The following is an 18,451-nucleotide window of genomic DNA, read 5'->3' on the forward strand; positions in this document are numbered from 1 at the left end:
CACCAAGTATAATCAAAATCCGAGATGGTGGGTGACAAAACCCTTGTTTTTTGCATTGATTTGATGGGGAATGACCCTGTGACTTATCTTTTCAAAAGCAGACCAGATGTACTCAGCTCACTTCTGCCTTATACAGGTTTTGGTGCCACTCAGTATTTTGTTGCTACAGTAATGGTCTGTAAGTCTGCAAGCACCTCCTCAATAAAATCTTAATGTATTAACAAATTGCAGAAATGGGCTCCCCAAAACGCCTACCGACATCAGCCGGCCCCCCATTCCTGCTTTCCTGACAAAAAGTTTTAATGGACTTGGTAACACCTTGCATTTCAACATAGCAGCAATAAAACTATCTGCTCAGTGAAGGAATGGATTGCAGAACAGCAGACAAAACAGCTGTAGTCTAGCTAAAATGACTGTTCTAGTTTTTAGGGTTTCTTCCATGGGAGTTACGCAGAGCTAACACACAGTAATCACAAAATAGTCAAACCACAGGTCAATAAAATGACCTGGCCACAGGGAGGTTACAATTGTGTCTGCTCTGGATCCTCTTACTGTCAATACACATTTAGATTAATTTAAATTATTCTGAACATGGGAAGCTGAAATTCTCCCATTAACAACTACACTGTCAGCATGAACAGTTGCTAGGCTGTCCCCTGTAAGGGGATCCACTCACACGACCAAAACAAACTTAACACTAAAACCAAAACCATTTTGCGTATTTTAAAACAAAACTTTTTAAAAAGAAAACAAGTTGCAATGTAACATAGCACTCTCAGCTGAACCAAGGACACATAATTGTTAACCACATTTGGTCACTGCCAGAATTTTGTGATGGGACACAGGTGGCGCTGTGGTCTAAACCACAGAGCCTAGGGCTTGGTGATCAGAAGGTCGGCGGTTTGAATCCCCACAATGGGGTGAGCACCCATTTCTCAGTCCCTGCTCCTGCCAACCTAGCAGTTCGAAAGCAGGTCAAAGTGCAAGTAGATAAATAGGTACCGTTCCAGCGGGACAGTAAACAGCGTTTCCGTGCGCTGCTCTGGTTCGCCAGAAGCGACTTAGTCATGCTGGCCACATGACCCAGAAGCTGTACGCCGGCTCCCTCGGCCAATAAATTGAGATGAGCACCACAACCCCAGAGTCGGCCACGACTGGACCTAATGGTCGGGGCACCTTTACCTTTAGAATTCGGTGATGGGAAGTGCCTAGTCTCCAACATTATTCTCAGCTTTGAAGGTGCTTGCAGAATCAATCCACAAGCTCCTTTTTGTGTGGCTCCATACTATTGCTGTGTCACCACATTATGGACCAAACATATCTGTGGACATATTCCCTTTGACCTGATCTAGCAGAGATCCTGATCTGAACAAGCAAGCGTGTAGTGCAGAAACACAGAGATTATATACTACATGGATGGTAAAACAATTATTAATGCTTTGCTGCTGCTACAGCAAAGTGACTGGGCAAAATCATATAATTGTAGAGTTGGAAGAGATCATGAGGATCATCGAGTCCAACTCTCTGCAATGCAGGAATATGCAGTTGTTCCCTTACAGGAATCAAACCTACAAGGATAAGGTCCCAAATTTCCAAGTGATGCTAGTATTATTCATTTCTGGAAAAGGCACTGGGCTTTGAATGTCTACTTAGGCATATCAGCACATAATTATTATTTTTTAAGTTAAAGGCACAGTTGTTAATTTATGCAAAAACAGGCCAACTCCCACCATGACTTGGTGAAACATGCCACTAGCTCCCTCTTAACAGAATTTCAAATATGGATGTTCCCACCGCATAGGACTGAGCAATCTGTGAAACAAGTTTTCCACTAAACAGTTTGTTGACCCAGATTAAAGCAGAGCAGGATCTCTTCAAAACCATGGTTTGAACTGTAGCACAGAAATAGGTCAGAAGTCGGCTAGCAGAGTTGGAGGAGCCTAAGTTAAACATCAAGAGACACCTGCAAAAACTCGTCCCTTTTTTCAATGTTGCCCTATAATCCTCTCCACTGGTATAATATGTCTTTTGGCATGCTACCACATCACTATTAAGATACAGCTTTTTGATCTGTCGCTGGAGCAATGGAAAGGGTTACAGCAGAGACAAGAAAATCGAAAGACACACATGCACACAAGCTTTGTGTTTGTGCATTTGAACCTGGTATACATTACAAATATTTAGCATCCGATACACTGTAATATCCACCACCATATTAGTAGCAATTTAAATATGGATTTTATGAATATGAACTTCATTTACAGTGGTGCCCCGCAAGACGAATGCCTCGCAAAACGAAAAACGCGCAAGACGAAAGGGTTTTTCGGTTTTTGCGTCGCTTTGCAAGACGAATTTCCCTATGGGCTTGCTTCGCAAGACGAAAACGTCTTGCGAGTTTGTTCGTTTTCCTAAAGCCGCTTGAAGAGGCGCAGTTGCGACGGACCGTGCTTCGCAAGACGAAAAACATTGCAAGACGAAAAGATTCGCGGAACGAATTAATTTTGTCTTGCGAGGCAACCACTGTACTCTCTTTTAATGTAAATGCACCGAGAAAGGTCTACAATCGCAACAGATAAAATTTAGACAGGATTATATCCTCCCTCACCTTTACAATTCTTCCACAGTTAGATACCATTCTAAGACTAAAAATTCCCACAAATGTGCCACCCATTTTACAGTAACATGGTTGGACATACCGTGTCAAGTGTCTTAACCCTGTTCACATTGTTCCCCTGAAATGCAGGTGTTGGGTATGTAAAAGCCTGCTCTTTTGTCAAAGTGTGCAGTGCAATGCAATGCGCACACAGCAAGCAGCCACTCTAACTTACATATCCTTTCTTAACAGGAAACCTCAAGTTATGGGCCACCTCAAAAGCAAAATATGCAGTTTCCTTACAAGACGAAAGAGTGTTGCACACACCACTACTAGCACAGAAGCTGTACATGCACATTGCATATATGTGGTTTTAAAACAGTATTGCAAAATGCATTCTGTACATCATATTGTTCAGCCTTAAATCTGTTGTTAATCATGAAATGATTCATCACAGAATGGATTTTTTTTTTTTTTTTTTGGTATTCTGATGTGTGACCAGAGTGAAAAGGGGAAAAAAATCTGACCGCAGTACCTTCTTGACCGTATTTTGCCCAGTTTTAACAGAAAAACTAACCAATCCTTATAACAGTTAACATAAACCCAGCTCACACAAACATACGACTGCATCACCAGCTGTCCTTTCCTTGGCCAAAATGCATGGTTTCTGCCCATGAGTTGTAGGACAGCAGTGAGGAATGAAAGTTAAAAAGCACTCTGAAAAAATAGGTGTGCTGGAGGTCAATGAGAAGGCAAGACAGATTCCATCAAGAATAAACAATTTTTTTTGGAGGCAGTGAAGATGGAGCAGTAACAAAAATACACTCCTGTACAATCCAAAACAACGAGAAGCTCCCCTATCCCTTCCAGCTAATTATCTGCAAAATCAACAACATGCCACCTAGAATACACATTGTTCTGGTGCTCTGTTTGCAGCATTAACTGTACAATTGAAATCAGTCAAATTTAAACTTGAAGTCTCCTGCAATATGCTATTTGTTCAAAGAAAGCTTAGAATCACAGAATTGTAGAGTTAGAAAGGACCCTCATCTAGTGCAGCCCTTTGCAATGCAGGAATACGCAGCTCTCCCTTACGTGGATTGAACTTGAAATCTTGGTGTTATCAGAACCATGCTCTAACCCAGCTGACTTTAGTCTAGAAAATATTTCTTCTTCATCTTCTTTGGCGACCACTCGTAGCCGCGTAAGATTGTCTTCCATGAACACGGTCTTAACAGTGAGTCCATAAGTAACTGTGGAGGCCAATTCTGGATCTAAATGTTTTATGCAAGCTACTCGCAAGTCAGGGCTCACGGCCAAGTCCCTTTTCTACCTGTTGCACCACTCCTCCTTCAACCCTACTCAACTATACTACCACTTATCCCACTAGTCTCAGCCTCCAAGGCCATCCTAGGAGTCTGTCCTGACTCAAGATGCACAGCGCAGATTGGCAATCTCAAAAGCCCCATCATTCAGCCCGGACACTGAGGTCCAGCGCCGAGGACCTTCTGGCAGTTCCCTCGCTGCAAAAAGTGAGGTTACAGGGCGCCAGGCAGAGGGCCTTCTTGGTAGTGGCGCCTGCCCTGTGGAATGTCCTCCCAGCAGATGTCAAGGCAATAAACTCTTTTACCTTTAAAATACAACTGAAGGCGGCCCTGTTTAGGGAAGCTTTTAATGTCTGATGTTGCATAGTTTTTAATATTCAGTTGGAAGCCACACAGACTGGCTGGGGAAACCCAGCCAGATGGGCGGGGTATAAATAATAAAGTTATTATTATTATTATACACATGCAATGTTCTCATTCTCCCAAGTTCTGCCGCTTCCCAAGTCATCCCAAGTTTTAGCACTGGCTCAAAGGACAGGTGGGTCAACAAATCCAGAACGCAGCTTCCACAGTGCTACCCTATATTAAAGGAGGCAGTGTTACAGAAAGTGCACACAGTTCTGTTTCCTGCTACAGGAGCAACACTGCTATGGCATCTGAGTACAACTTGCAGGGAACCTGTTCGGTGCTAAACTACAAAGGCTGTTGTGGCTTTTTAAAAGGAAGAATGCATGAATACTGATTAACCAGATGTTCCTTGTCAAAATTATCACAGCTGGGAGAAAAAAAAATGTCACTGATAAATATCAAACTGCCAAAAAAAGCAACCACAAGCACCTAATATATGCTTATGTTCTCAGGCAGGAAAAAACCCTCCTAGAAACTTTAAACCTTTGTATCTTCTGAAGAAACAATGAAATGCCACTTAACAACACACACACACACACACACACACACACGATAACAACTTTATCCCAATCAGAAAAGATGTTTCTATATTGGACTATCTTCAACTTATTTCTGTGGGTGATAATTCAACTAAGTCACACTGTCGTTCTAGCCAGTAGAATTCTGTATCAATTCATTTTCAGTTTTAATTTAAGATTCTAGTATTAGTCTTTAAAGTACTAAGTGTGGGTCAAGGTTATCGAAACAACCACCTGCACCTATATGAACCTGCCTGAGCTTTTAAGGTGCCTGGCTCCCTGCTTAGAGCTGTAATATTGACAAGCATTAAAGGACAAAGCCTTTTCTGTGGTGACCCCATATCCTTGGAATCACCCCCCCCCCAAAAAAAGAAAATACACATGGCATCTTCTTTGTTAGTCTTTAGGAGAGACTTGGAGACTTTTGTTGTTGTTTTTAGTATATAGTTATTTATTACGGACTATGTTGTGAGATGCCATTTAAGGAAAAATAACCTTAAAGGGTGAAAAATCCAACAAGGCAAGTCTTGCTAGTGAATATGTAAACAAATTTAACAACTGCCATACCCTGACAACTGTAAAAACCTGTTACCTGAGAGCTTGTGTCACTGGTGGAACTGTTGCAGAATGAGACTATTGAAAATGAGATTCTAAATTACAGTGGTACCTCGGGTTAAGTACTTAATTCGTTCTGGAGGTCCGTACTTAACCTGAAACTGTTCTTAACCTGAAGCACCACTTTAGCTAATGGGGCCTCCTGCTGCCGCTGCGCCGCTGGAACACGATTTCTGTTCTCATCCTGAAGCAAAGTTCTTAACCTGAAGCACTATTTCTGGGTTAGCAGAGTCTGTAACCTGAAGTGTATGTAACCTGAAGTGTATACGAAACACTAGAAAAATCCTTCAGGAGTTACCTAGCCAAACCAGGTACCTGTGACTACTGCCCACAGACTTGCCTCTGTAATACCTTGCAACTACAATGGAGTCCTACCCTCAGTTCCTGTGTGCCAACAACCTGCTGCTTGAACTGGCTCTTATGGAGCTTGCTAGAGTGTGGCAACCAAGAACAGCTCTTGTTGAGGGGAAACTACTGCCCATCTGGGCAGTGATGCCTCTACTACAGCTGCCACATTGACAACACAAAGCAGCAGCCCATCCCTAAACAAAGCATTGTAATGCACGACAAACACAAAAGAGAATGTCAAATGGAGGCCTAGGCAATTGATCTGCCCCTGCACAAAGTACAATTCCGAAGGGAGAAATAGGCAACACCATCAGTATACACGCACCAATATAAAGAGCCAGAAAAGATTCACAAAAGAACAAATGAGATTCTCCTTCAGTTTATGGTAAGGAAGGATGTAAATGGCACGGTCAGGACAAGGGATAGTCCTGTTGGAGATGAGTGCAAGCTCTGCCACTGCCAACACCACGGGTAGGCAAACGAAGGCCCAGGCGCTGGATCTGGCCCAATCACCTTCTAAATCCGGCCCAAGGACAGTCCTGGAATCAGCATGTTTTTACATGAGTAGAATGTGTCCTTTTATATAAAATGCATCTCTGGGTTATTTGTGGAGCCTGCCTGGTGTTTTTACATGAGTAGGATGTGTGCTTTTATTTAAAATGCATCTCTGGGTTATTTGTGGGGCATAGGAATTCATTCACACACCCCCCCCAAAAAAAATATAGTCCGGCCCACCACAAGGTCTGAGGGACAGCGGACCGGCCCCCAGCTGAAAAAGTTTGCTGACCCCTGAACACCCTTCTGTCGTCTCTCCCTCCTGCTTGCCCTCTCCTCCTTTTGGCAGTGGCATCCTCATTATTCCACCCCCATGATTCCTCTCCCCTTGCTTTTAACACCCTCCCCCAAATATTAACAGCAGCTATGCTAGTTACTTTTCTGTTTTCAAAGTGGGCCCTTCCTCGGTGAGGCATTCTGGGTGAAATAGCCTGCAAAGCGCTTGTAACCACCACCGCCACCACCAATTACTGCAGCAGTAAGAAAAGAGTGCTCCACTTTATATTATTTGAATGTTATTGTGGAGACTGCTGGGAGGAGGAGGAAAAAAAGAAGAATGGGGTTGTTGGCTGCAATGTTGCAGTACAGCCATCTCTCGGAAGTCGAACACCTTGCGAGTCAAACGTTTGGGCTCCCAAACGCCAAAGTGATTGTTCTGGTTTGCAAACATACTTTGGAACCCGAATGTCTGTCGTGGCTTCTAATTGGCTGCAGGAACTTGCAAAGGGTCAAAGGGACCCTTGACCATTAAGTCCAGTCGCAGACGACTCTGGGGTTGCGGCGCTCATCTTGCTTTATTGGCGAGGGAGCCGGCATACAGCTTCCGGGTCATGTGGCCAGCATGACTAAGCCGCTTCTGGCGAAACCAGAGCAGCACACAGAAACACCATTTACCTTCCCGCCGGAGCGGTACCTATTTATCTACTTGCACTGGTGTGCTTTTGAACTGCTAGGTTGGCAGGAGCTGGGACAGAGCAACAAGAGCTTACCCTGTTGTGGGGATTCAAACCTCCAACCTTCCGGTCGGGCACCACAAAATGAATTCCCTTAAATTCATGGGTTATTTATACCAGATCTAGGGTTTCCCGAAACAGCGCCCATGGGCAGCACAGCACCCAATGCCCCCTCGATGCCCATCAAAGCCCTCCAAACAAAAAAATAAAATGAACAAATAAATAAAATGTTGTCAGTTGTTGCCTACTTTCATTTCCCTTGATGAGCAGCAGGCTGGGCTAACTGGAAAAAAAGGAAGAGAAGGCTCCAAGCTGCCCCACCTTCTTCCCAGATAACCAGCTGTTGTTTCCTTTCTTGGAAAAGAAAGGGTCAAAAGGGGTTGGGGTGGCAAGGAGAGAGGGGAAAAAGAAACCGATATGCTCCACCTTGTATCCTCCCTCCAAATCTCTTCAGATAGGACCCTGCCACTGGGGAATGAATGGGAGGCAGTAGGATGCAAAGTGAGTGCTGAGCCTGGGGGGGGGGGGGTTTGGAGTTTTAATTTGCATTTTACCTCTCTTACTTAATTCTGGAGTAGGCGTGTGGGTCTTGGCCTCTTTTTTTGGTTTTGAAGTTGGGGGGGTGGCTTCCCTGTTTTGGGGGAGGGGTTTGTACAGTGGTACCTCGGGTTACATACGCTTCAGGTTACAGACTCCGCTAACCCAGAAATAGTGCTTCAGGTTAAGAACTTTGCTTCAGGATGAGAACAGAAATCGTGCTCCAGCGGCACAGCAGCAGCAGGAGGCCCCATTAGCTAAAGTGATGCTTCAGGTTAAGAACGGACCTCCGTAACAAATTAAGTACTTAACCCGAGGTACCACTGTACTCATTTTCTCAGGCAAGTTATTTGTTCTCTGGGACCAAGCAGTCATCTTGTTGTGGTTGGAAAACTGCCCCGTGCACACTGATTTATGGCGCTGCTCACAACAGTTCTGCCGACTTCCAAACGTGCCCACAGTCCCAAAAATGACCCACAAAAGAAGAAGCGGAAGGTATACAGAATAGCGTGGGAGACATGAAAAGCGTGAACTTGGATGACGATAGCGATGGCTCCTTAGCACGATGCATTGGAGAGGAGGAGAGATTCCTCTGCTGAGTTTTAAGGGAGCAGGAAGATTTAGATTACGAGAGGGAAAATTTAACTTTCCACTTCCCCAGTTCCAATGTCAGCCCACATCTGTCTACTTTAAATAATGAGCCTTCAGGGCATAAAATTACCTCTTTTACATAGCACTGTAAACTCCTAGGATTGGCTTGTTCCAAAATTAAAAGGTTTTCTCTCTTTCTCTTCTATTTTAAGTATTGGAGTATTTCTTCTTTTCCTTCTTGTGCTTTATCTTCAAATATTAAACAAACGTTACTTTAAAAAATATTTCAAGAGGTGTCTCTCTTAAAGACTATCTGACTTTTAGAAGACATCTGAAGGCAGCCCTGTTTAGGGAGGTTTTTAATGTTTGATTGTTTTATCGTATTTTTAATGTTCTGTTGGGAGCTGCCCAGAGTGGCTGGGGAAACCCAGCCAGATGGGCACCATATAAATAATAAATTATTATTATTACTTTAGGCACCCCAACCAGATCCTGAGCAGACCACAAGGGTCACAGGGTAGCCTACTTAATAGATTGGTTCTGCCTTACTCCAAATGTTCCTCGCTGCTTTTTGGAGCAATCTGCTGAACAAACCAGGGAACTCCTTCCTTGATCCCTTGGAATTCAGCTTTTAAGAATGCCCATTGTCCTTCCTTCCACATTTCTAGGCAGAGAAAGGCAATGAAGAGCATTTGGCCACAGGTTCCATATAAACAAAAAGAAGAGGGTGGAACTGAGAAATAAGAGTTCTGCTTGCAAAAGTACTTCTCCAAAACAGAATCTGTGGCATTTTGGATATTATATAAGAAGAGGGGAAATGAGTGGTGTGTGTGAGATCAACCAAGTCCCATGGATTTCACATCTGGCAAATACACACTACATAAAAACAGAAGAGAATATTATGTTTACTCGCCTTTCCAATTCAATGTCTAAATCAAGACCATCGTGATCTGGGAATTTCCATGTTGGGTGCAGAATCACTGATCCTCTGTCTATAAGCTATCGTCACAGAATTTCAGTGTTTCACCCAGTCTAGTGTGGCAAGACACAATCCCTTTACAACAGCTAAGTCCTATGTTTAAGGGAAAAGAGAAATAAATACCCGACTGGTCACCTGGTGCGTTGCAGTTATCCCCTCCAGCATGCAGATAATGGTTCATATATAGTACAAGTCACTGCCAGTCTCAAAACTTTGAAGTTTGTATGAGATCTGGCCCTATCTGTTCTTTTGGCCTATTGATTTTCACATGAAAGAGCCGCTCAGTTCACTTTTTCCAGAAGCACCACAGCACTTCTATCATTTGCGGGGGTGGAGGTGGGGGTGGGGTGGGGATTTGTTTCTAAACTGTGCAAATTTAACCTTGATCTTACCTACAAAGGACAAAACTCCGAAACTTCTAATATTGCAAACCCGATTACTAATCCCCTAGAAAGCTATTACCTGCTTTCTAAGGGAGTCTACTGTGTTGCTGTCTGTAAATGCCCTTCTGTCCTCTGAAAGGGAAACATGTATTCCAATCTATATTATCAGAATACTGCAGATATTTTACAGTTTAAATAAAATTGCAAATTGGGCAGTGGGGGTGGGTGGGAATCTCGCATGGATACAATATAATCAAGTTACTTATTTAGTTCAGACATCATTATGCATATAATGCAATACATATCCAAGCACCATAGAAACATGTACAGTGGTGCCCTGCAAGACGAATGCCTCGCAAGACGGAAAACTCGCTAGACGAAAAGGCTTTCCGTTTTTTGAGCTGCTTCGCAAGACGAATTTCCCTATGGGCTTGCTTCGCAAGACGAAAACGTCTTGCAAGTTTGTTTCCTTTTTCTTAACACCGTTAATACAGTTGCGACTTGACTTCGATGAGCAACTCATAGAACACAGTGTACATAGTAGCCTTTTTTGAGGTTTTTAAAGACTTTGGTGATTTTTGAAGCTTTTCCAAAACTTCTTTTGCAGCCATTTGGTAAGTTAAGCTTTTAAAACTTTTTTTTGGGGGGGGGGTTGGATTTTGGGTTGGGGTGTTTGGAATTCAAGGACTTGGTGTTGGGGAGGGGTTTGCAAGAATCTGGAAGCTTGTGTGTTTTTTTCTGCATTTTTCTGATTTTTTGTGACCATTGGGGCACTCTGCTGTTTTTTTTTTAAAAAAAACTGGATTTGAATTTCTGTGTGCTGGGTGGCTGGGGGAACAGTTGGGGAGGGGTTTGCAAGAATCTGGAAGCTTGTTTTATTCCCCTGCATTTTTATGATTTTCTGTGACCATTGGGCAACTCTGCTGTTTTTTTAAAAAAATTCTGGGTTTGAATTTTGAAATGCAAGATGAAAAATTCGCTAGACGAAAAAATTCGCGGAACGAATTAATTTCGTCTTGCGAGGCACCACTGTATCACAACTGGTAGTATTCGTAATTTTCTATTCTTTCACAGTAATAAATCTGATTGAGGAAATTGAGAGGAGTTAGGATTGCCAACTGGCCAATGAAATACAGCCTGCAACTTGATATGCATGAATAAAATCAAGGCGCAGTTAAAAACACAGCTACGAAGGCTAGTTAAAATTTTGGCAACATTACAAGATTAGTGAAAGCCAGGCAAGGTTGAGAGTCAGGGATAAGGGAATGTAAATAAGATGGATTATGACTCTGCCTTTTGCCCCTCGTTTGAAGAGAAGGGGGAGCTATTTAATAAATGATATGGATAAGGCAAGAAAAGCTGATTTCTTAAATGATATTGAAAGGCACTTCAGCAAGGGATAGGGATAGTCTTACCAGATATCTATCCATCATGTAACATTACTTACAATAAATAAATAGAAAACAGGACTAGCAATTTGTTCTACGTTTGGAATTGCTAAAAAAATAATAATCAATATGGCTCAAGACTGCAGCCCACATAAGAAACAACAGGTGCAGTTTTCCCACTTAGCTTCAGAGACTGTTGAGAGCTGACCTCTTTCATCAACTGATGACAATGGTTAGTATCACTGTATCATTTTTTAAAAAAACCTTATCAAAATGAACTTAACAAGCATAACACTGCTTTGATGCTGGCTGGTACCTGTAGATGGCCCCTGGCTACAAGACAGAAAGTCCATCTCCATCGTGAAAGAAAACTTCTGCAGTTTCCCTTTCACCTGAAACAAGCTGATTGTGCCCCTTGGAGAAAAGAAGAAAGCTTCTTTCCAGTTCTGGATCTTTGGAGATGGCAGAGTTTACCAGAGAAAATGAAGCCACATTTTTCTAGGTTGATGGAAATCTACACAGGACTACTTAATTCTAATGGGTATTGCTCCAACTCCTCAACATCTTCTTTCCCAGAAGAAGGGCAATGCACCCTCAGATCCATTTTGCTTCTTTCCACTCCCTCCAGACCAGAGATTTCCATAATGGTCTTGTCCATTTGGTACAGTGGTACCTCGAGTTAAGTACTTAATTTGTTCCGGAGGTTCGTTCTTAACCTGAAGCACCACTTTAGCTAATGGGGCCTCCTGCTGCCGCCACGTCGCCGGAGCACAATTTCTGTTCTCATCCTGAAGCAAAGTTCTTAACCCGAGGTACTATTTCTGGGTTAGCGGAGTCTGTAACCTGAAGCGTATGGTACCACTGTATTCCCTTTCAGAACATGGCTACCTGCACAATCAGCTTCAGAGTCAATTGCATCTTCCCATCTGAATTACGGGGATTATTAAAAGTTACACTACAGTAATTGCTTCCCTTCTTACTAATGCCAGTGTTACAAATCAACTTATCTGGAATTATGGCGACAACATGAAGATAACCAATGATACCACAACTAACACTGTCTTCTCATTTGCAAATCCAAGGAGGCACAGATAGATAATCAAACTTTGCTACTCAGAAAGGAAGCAAAACCAATTATTTTATACACTTGGTTAATTTTACAGGCACCAGAAACTGTAACCTGATGGAGAGGTGAGGGAAGGAAAATATGTGAGGAGGGAGGACAGAAATCCTTCCAAAGGAAGATTTTTGTCTTCCCCTTTCCAAGGGGAGAGGACAGAAATCCTTTCCAAGGTCTAGACATTTCTAAGATGGTTCCATCTCCACTGAGTAACACAACTGGTACTGCCTCCGTTGCTGTTCACTCAGGAATGCATGACATTAAAGACCTCCTGCACCATATCTTGGAACAAGTAGTTAAGGAGGCTAAGTTAAGGATTCCTCCCCATATTTAAGAGTGAACACAAGCAACGTGACAGAAATCACCATCCTGGAACTGATAGTACAGTCGCAGCCTAAACATACTACATGATAAAAGCACTTGAGAAATGGAGGCAAGACACAATTAGTTCAGCGATTTTAAGTGGGAAAGAGAGAAGTATTCTTAGTTCAAATGAAATCCATGTAACTTACCTTTGGCACAATTCAGGATCCAGACACAGAAAGTTAAGTCTCTTGAGCAAAGTTACGCTTGTGAGAAGATTCTGAAACAAACAAAAACAAGCTTTTAATTAGAACGCTAAAGACAACACATGCTTTTAATCACTCTACTTTACTTGGTGCATGTGTTAATTTTAAATTAATGTAAACCAAAATGTAGATACGATTTCCATTTTCACAAGAAAAAAATTACACAGAAGAAATGTTAGGGAACTGTAGCCAGTTGAACTCAAGCAATCTTTATTGAGTGATCAGCCTTTGACCAAAGTATACTATACTATGGCAAAACCACACACACACACACACACACACACACACAGTTAGTCCCAAAGGATGTACTTGCATTTAGTCTCAGGTAACTACATTGGCTCACATTCATGCCATAATATCCACTGTCTCACTTTCTCCTCTTTCACTACAGCTGGGAGCAGCCTTTGTAGCAACAGACCAGATAAATGGTTCAAACTCAAGATAGTTCAGAACCCATCAATACTGTAGACATATTGGATGGTATCCAAAGATGGCATTGCCATCATAGAAGCAGTTACTGATCCATGCTTTTCTGAGCTCTCCACGTCCTCACTACCCCCGTCCCTGAGTGGGGGGCGGGGTTTACTTCTGAGAGTCATGGGCCATTGGAACAGAGTAAGATTTCATGTAGGGGGTTGCAGTAAGCAAATCAAAACAAAACCAGGTGCCCAACTATTACTATTACAGTGGAACCTCGGTTGTCGAACATAATCCATTCCGGTAGACCATTCAACTTCCGAAACGTTCGACAACCGAGGATCAAAGGGGTGTCAGCAAATCTCATTGAAAAAGAGAGAGAAACGCGCTTCGGAAGCCGTTCGACATCTGAGGCGCGTTCAAAAATGGAAGCAGCTACTTCCGGGTTGTTGGTGTTCGGCTTTTGAAATGTTTGACAGCCGAGATGTTCGACAACCAAAGATTGACTGTAATTCTATTTCTTACACACACACATCCCTTCACCATGAGGTCCCATGGCAGGTTACAGCAATGTAAAAAAATATGTATTAAAATCAGTTAAAAAAGAATTACAGTCAAGAGACTAGGGTGGATACTAAACCATATACCTCAGGTGCCAAAGGAAAGAGTAAGGAATTGTGTCTTCAGTATACAACTAAAGCGATACCATTGAAGTGCCGGGTGCACCTCTGTGGAGAGGGAATTCCATAGCTGAAGGGTCTTCTGAGCCACCACTGCCATAATTTCCAAGGGCAGTAGTGCTACCAAGAGGACCCCCCTCTGCACATCATAACACTGTAGAAGAGGTGGTCTTTCAGATTGCTGTTGAAAGTTTTATTTCAAAAATACCTAAGAATCAGTTACAGATTGCAACCCAAATGCTTTTCCTAAAAAAAAGGAAAAAATATTAGAGGGACACAGCTAATCTTCCTCCACTGCCAGGTCAGGTTAATCTTAAGGTACTGCAAGCATATTATTGTGTATATGAAAACAGTCCATGTTTTATAATTAAAGGCAATGGACTCTTAAATTAAGGCCATGGCTGATACGTAGCTTTGTGGGGAGCTGGTAAGAGAAAACTTCTCCTTCATAGTACTTCATTCATTATACCACCAAAACGAAGAAACAACTATACTAATTGAATGTAAAAGGACCAGACAGGAAGGATGAAAGAAACTGACAGCTTGTGGGAGTGAGAGTAAGGTACATGGAGAATGGGAGAAAAATTACAGGAGATGGGTACAAATATATTGAGAGACATATGTTGGGGTGAGAAGGAAAAGAGTTAAATGAAAACATCTCTTTGAGGTATAACTTAAGAAAAGCCAAGTTATTGAACTCCCTGTCAAAAGGGAAATGCTATGGTGAAGAATTTAGCAATTTCTAAAGATGGATTAGAGATCAGTTAAAAAAAAAAAAAAGCTAAACACTGCCTCCATCTACCACCAATTTTTGAATGGCTCTGTCACTGCACCACCATTTTGTGACTAGTGGACCTCAGTAATTTTTAGCTGCCTTAAGTGGAAACTGAGGATAGGTTTTAAAACCTTCTGCACCTGACCTCTTCATGATCAAACATAATAATAAAAAAAGTGTAAAAAGGATTAAAGAAATTGAAAAGCATGTCAAAAGTTCTTTTAAGTATTTGGAGACGCTCTACAAAACGCACATAAACTAAAACAGTAATATACCTGAAATAAGGCATTTGCTCTAAAAACAAACACTGCTGTGATGAATAGTTGAACATTACAGGTACATTTGGGATATTATTTCAACCATGACAGCTTTTGCGGTTAAAATGCACCATTGCATTCAAAGGGAAGAAGATACTAAAACTCGTGCTACATCTTTTTTTCCATGAACCTAACAAAAAGGAGATGCATACTCAATTAATCAACCATCTTCCAAGGGAAAAGACCACATAGTTGCCCAAAAACAGCACTGAGAAAGTGTATATAGAGCATTAGAGCATTTCAGATCCTACATTAAGTCTACTTGGAAGTAAGCCTCATTGTTCAGTGTAAATTACTCCTGGGTAAGTACATATAGGATTGCAGCCTGAAAAACATAGTGGACGTTGCAGAAGCACTACAGATTCACTAAGAAGGAGAAGTCATTCTCCCATATTATTCAGGTCTAGCCAAAGATCAAGCAAAAAAAGGTTTAAGCTTGAATTGGTGTAGCTTAAGAAACATAAGAATGATTAAAAAACCAGGAGCTGATCATAAAGAATATTAAGCAAGTTTAACAATGTGATTCTTTATGCTGACGCAGTCAACAATAGCTTATCATACCCTAAAAATAAACACAACAGGGTTATAAATCCAGCAGCAATATGGACTGTGCCTTGATTAAAAAGCAAACTTACCCCTATCGTTGGACTTCCAAGGCTCCCTCCTTTTTAAATTTTGCTATATTGTATTTTGATTGTTGACTGTACTACTGTGTCAAAGACTAATGGCAGAATGCCATAAATTGCTAAACAATGTGCTGTTGCAGACTTGTCAATCTAATGGCACCTTCAGAGCTATCTGAATACAGTATCTGAGCACGAATCCAATCATGTCGTTTCTGCTTTTAAAACTCAAATAGAGAGTCCTGCAGGATTAGATGTGGAAATCATTCAAAAATATGGATTAGTTTCATAAATAGTTCCAACTCTGACACAAACCCTGAGCTACATCCTGGTCTGCTCTCAACGTGGGAGGAAAGGAACATATTTTGTTCCAGCAAGAATGAGACTAGCTGCTGCCTGAGCTGTCTTTGGTCCAAGCCCCATTAGCATGGGGTAAAAATCTATCTCACATGATTAATTATAATTTTAAAATGCATATGTATACAGAAAAAGAGAGAGAAAATAGCAACACAATCCTAACTATGCCTACTCATAAGGCCTATTGGATTCAGTAGGGCTTACTTCCCAGATTAAGTAGGGTGAGGATTTTCATTGTAAATAAAAACAATACAGTGGTACCTTGGGTTTCAGAACTTAATTTGTTCTGGAGGTCCATTCTTAACCTGAAACTGTTCGTAACCTGAAGCATCACTTTAGCTAATGGGGTGTCCTACTGCCGCCGCGTGATTTCTGTTCTCATCCTGAAGCAAAGTTCTTAACCTGAGGTACTATTTCTGGGTTAGGGAGTCTGTAACCTGAAGTGTCTGTAACCACTGTACACTATAATCATAACAAAGGTTACTAAAATTTGCTTACAAAACAGAATATTTTGTAAATTCTACACTGGGATAGCCGATGCTGTGGACTATAACATTCACCAATCCCAGCTTCCATTGCTAATGGTCAGGGAGGAGAGTTGTTCTGGAGGGCACCATATTGGCTATTTCTGTTATCTACTATATATTTTGGAAAGTGGTTTGTCTGTTTGTTCTTCATAGGTTCAGCCGCCTACCAAGATATTGTTGCCAAACTTGTGGGGTGGGGGTGGGGAGGGGTCAGTGTTTGAGTGCCAGGTACCATTATGAATCAAGACGGTGCACTAAAAGGTGACTTGTGTGTGATGGTGCCGCTTTATTGACATAGGTTTGGCCACCTCTAGAGATAACATTTCCAAGCTCTGTGAAGACATTCCCCAAGGAGGGGGAAGCAGACTTCATTGCCATTGGTATGCTGGCTGCCATCTTGAATCAAGATTTCAAATCAAAAGGTAACTCTGGCATAATGGGTCTAAAGTGGCCAATTACACAATCCATTTAAAAAACACAGTATTTGGTGGGTTCTTTAAAAATCCCAGGCAGTGTCGGGTACTCCCTGTTAATATATCTTACTTTCATGACGTTAATGAGAAGAACCCAATATTTTTCACAACTTTGACCTGTCTATCCATCCTTATTCGCACATACTCCTCTGAATATTTTGCAATTTGAGAAACCTTCCAAACATACATTTGGATGCCACTGATTTTCATTAAGCATGCCAGAATTTACTACTGTTAAAAGATTGCCCGCTTGGTCATAATGCTCTTGAGTGAGCAATTGATTAAAGAATACATGCCTAATGTTAATGGAAAGCTGGGGATGCTGTTAGTATCCTCCCATAAAGAAAACTCTTATCTTGGAACAATCCTACCAAATATATAAAATCTGCCTTTAGTTAGAGATTATATATAGCATTTATGCTGCTGGAGCCTGTGTATCTGGTTTTATGTGGTACTGAATACCAGCAATATAAAATTTTATACGACTTTTCTTTCACATTAAAACATTATCAAGGCAATAATGCCAGTCCTTTTGTAAAGATTTCCTACCAGCTAATTTCTGCAGAGGCTATATTGATTCATAGAGAAGTCCTTATTAGTGAGTATACTTTAATAAAATTGTAAATCCAGACTTCCTTTAGTTAACAGACTTATACATTTAATTTTTGAATGTCACATAGAGCCTAAGTGATTCTGATGCTCAGTAAGAGTCTAGCCTACGAATATTATAATCTAGATTGCTCACAGGAAAAGCCTTCCACAAAGGATACCGAGATAAAATTAAGTTAGCTAGCTATGGTCACAGCTTTCCTTCAAACCTTTTCAGAAAGCTTATTTCTATTTCCTTTCTCTTTCTCAAGCCACTCCCTACTTTGCGTGTTTTGAAATGAGTACTGAAGAACAAGACCATGCTTAGCTTTCCTTACGGACGCCACTGCCTATAGAAAGCTTTAAATCCTGAACATCATTAAATCCTAGGTGGAAATGAGTGCTCAAGGTAATTTGTTATCCAAGGTGCACATCTTAAGTCATTAAGCAAATAATGTTTTGAGCAACAATCAAACCAGAATGCTTAACCGTTAAGGCGCGTTACACAAAATTTCCAATCACTTCACTTTCACGTCACTGTTGGCGTACACTTCCATCATTTCTGAGAAACACTGTTTAGAAGGGAGATTCCTAAAAAGACAGTATCTTCTGTTAACAGACACCTATGGGCTTCACCTGAAGTAACAATGTTCAGCAACATTGTTCAGCAACCAAATTTAAGCAGTACACGAGCAGCATGGGACCAATCCATACAAGAATAAAGATCAGTAATTTGTTCCCGGGACTTGCTTGAACTCTGCCTAACTGTACCAGTAGAAACTACAATAATCAATAAGAGATGGGAATTTGTC

At 41.5% G+C, this 18,451-nt stretch overlaps 1 protein-coding gene across 4 annotated transcripts in view; it reads right to left on the reverse strand.

Annotated features, from left to right (window-relative positions):
• NCK2 (NCK adaptor protein 2) overlaps positions 1–18,451 on the reverse strand; it is a 69,757-nt gene that overhangs the window by 28,741 nt on the left and 22,565 nt on the right. For 2 of the 4 annotated variants that reach the window (XM_083735642.1, XM_083735643.1), the window contains exons 2-3: positions 12,826–12,896; positions 9,357–9,515 (exon numbers count right to left, since the gene is read on the reverse strand). The gene's annotated coding sequence lies outside the window, so the exon portion shown is untranslated. The remainder of the gene's footprint in view (positions 1–9,356; positions 9,516–12,825; positions 12,897–18,451) is intronic. The other 2 variants (XM_083735640.1, XM_083735641.1) reach the window with 1 other exon arrangement.

This window comes from Podarcis gaigeae, assembly GCF_964106915.1.
Source record: "Podarcis gaigeae genome assembly, chromosome: 4".
Classification (NCBI taxonomy): Eukaryota; Metazoa; Chordata; class Lepidosauria; order Squamata; family Lacertidae; genus Podarcis; species Podarcis gaigeae.